We start from the raw sequence: 2,418 nt of genomic DNA, 5'->3' as shown, positions 1-2,418 counted from the left end.
AAAACAGCGTACGACACATACTTATGCACCTTCTCGCTTCTCCTCCTCCACCCCCATCACTTCAACCAACATCTTCAAAGTTCACGAAACTTCAACAGAGAACAACAATTGTGAAACGTACGATAAACTTCAACAAATGTTCCGTAATGTCAACATCTGTCAAATAAACATCATTAACGCTTTGACAACCCTTCCCATACCAGCACAACCGCCACCGCCGCCAGCACCACCACCACCACCATCATTAATGCCTACAAATTACGCAGCACGTTATCTTAGATCAACGGTATACAACAAGTCTTTTAAAAAAATCGTCAATAAATGTCAAATAGTTGACCATTACCACCAGCAACCTACAAGAAAAATCTGTCAACAGAAGCTGTCATGATGCAGGCATGGTCGATCGTTCGGTTTAAGAAGTCCCCCCCCCCCCGTCGGTTACGACGACGAGCGCTTCAGTTGATCCGATCAAGCGGACAGCCTGCTCGTGAAATTAACGTGCAAGTGGCTGAGCATTCCACAGACATGCGTACTATTAACGTAATTCCAAGGAAGATTCAACGTGACACAGAATGTGACGAAGTCAGCCCTTTGGGTTACAGGTACGCCAGCTGAGTAGACTAGAGTAACGTTAAATAAAATGTCTTGCCTAAGGATACAACGCGCAGCTGGGAATTCACTCTTATTCCTCAATAATCTGGTTTTGATTCAATATTTTTATTCGCATTTTATTCCTGAAATTTAACTAAATTTTATGTGTCATTTTTTTTTTTCAGACTAAACATTAAGTACAATTTCTAAAAAGAATGAAATAGTGCTATAAAATAATTACCTAAGACTGGATATTGTAAGTCCTTTGTAATAAGTAAATAAAAATATGTATATTCTATGCTTCATCTTCCTCATTCTCAAATTTCAAATTCAAACTTTTAATCCCACTAAATATCACGAAGAAGTGATTATCTCCCTTGTACTAACTGTCCGATGGAGAGTTCCACTTAGGTTTCTTTCTCTAACATTTTACATAACTCCACCTACACAAGTTGATGTGTGAAAAAAAATGGAATTTTGAAAGAAGTCTCTATTAAACTAATTTTTAAACATCGAATGGCTAAAGGGTTCCCCAGATCAGAATATTAATCAAAGGGGGTCCATAAATAATGTTTTTTAAACGGTTGAGAACTCTTGTTCTACACAAGCTCCATCATTGTTTTTAAATATATAGGGCGCAGGAATGGCTGTGTGGTAAGAAGCTTACTTCCCAACTACAAGGTTCCGGGTTCAGTTCCTCTGCGTGGCACCTTGGAATTGGCAGACGGAAACTGAAAGAATCCCGTCGCATATGTGTGCGTGTGTGTGTGTGTGTGTGTGTATGTGTGTATCTTTGTTTCTGTGCTTGCCCTCCCATCATCATCGCTTGTCAACCGATGTCGGTGTGCTTACGTCACCGTTACTTAGCAGTTCGGCAAAAGATACCGATAGAATAAATACTAAGCATACAAAGAATAAGTCCCGGGGTTGATTTCTCCGGCTGAAAACCCTCTAAGGCAGTGCTCCAGCATGGCTGCAGTCAAATGACTGAAACGCATAAAAGAATAAACGAATAAAAGAATGTGTGTTCATGCTTTACGAATGAGACGCGTATACACAACATTTGTACCCTTAAAAAATACACCCAATTCATCGTCAAGTAAACATTTTCATTATTAAACGATATGATTTCTTTTCGAAACTATTTACATTTGGCAGTTTTATGCATCACTAGATTGATTCATTAGTCTTCTTACAATTTCACACTCGTTATTTGTGAACTTACTGGGTAGATAGCTACATCAGCTAATCATAGAGTTTCTAATTCTTTATCTTTGCGGATTTTTTTCCTCACATTTTTTTTTTTTAATCGAAACGCATTGACGAGTGAAGTCCTTTGCAATATTTCTGTTCTCTTACTTATTTTATCATAAAAATGTAGCAAAATAGTTTTGTCGGCTGCCATCGATTTTCCTGATTTTATTGCATCTTTTTATGATTTTTGTACTTGTGTTTTTCTTTTATATCTTTTTAACGTAATTTTTCTATTGGTTGTATTTGCAGTTAATTTGTATTAACTTTATAGATAGCAATGAAGCGGAGAAGGACGAAGATATTGAGCCGGTACCCTTACTCAAACGTCCACGCTGCCTATCTACCGTTACCTCTTCTTACCCTCCAATAAATCGGTTAAAATTCCTGCCCGTTGCGTATATATATATGTGTGTGTGTGTGTGTGTGTGTGTGTGTGTGTGTGTGTGTGTGTGTGTGTACTCTTTTATTTGTCTCAGTCATTTGACTGTGGCCATGCTGGAGCACCGCCTTTAGTCGAGCACATCGACTCCAGGACTTATTCTTTGTTAGCCTAGTACTTATTCAATCGGTGTC

This window comes from Octopus bimaculoides, chromosome 20 (genome assembly GCF_001194135.2).
Source record: "Octopus bimaculoides isolate UCB-OBI-ISO-001 chromosome 20, ASM119413v2, whole genome shotgun sequence".
NCBI classification, from domain to species: Eukaryota; Metazoa; Mollusca; class Cephalopoda; order Octopoda; family Octopodidae; genus Octopus; species Octopus bimaculoides.
This window is presented reverse-complemented; position numbering follows the sequence as displayed.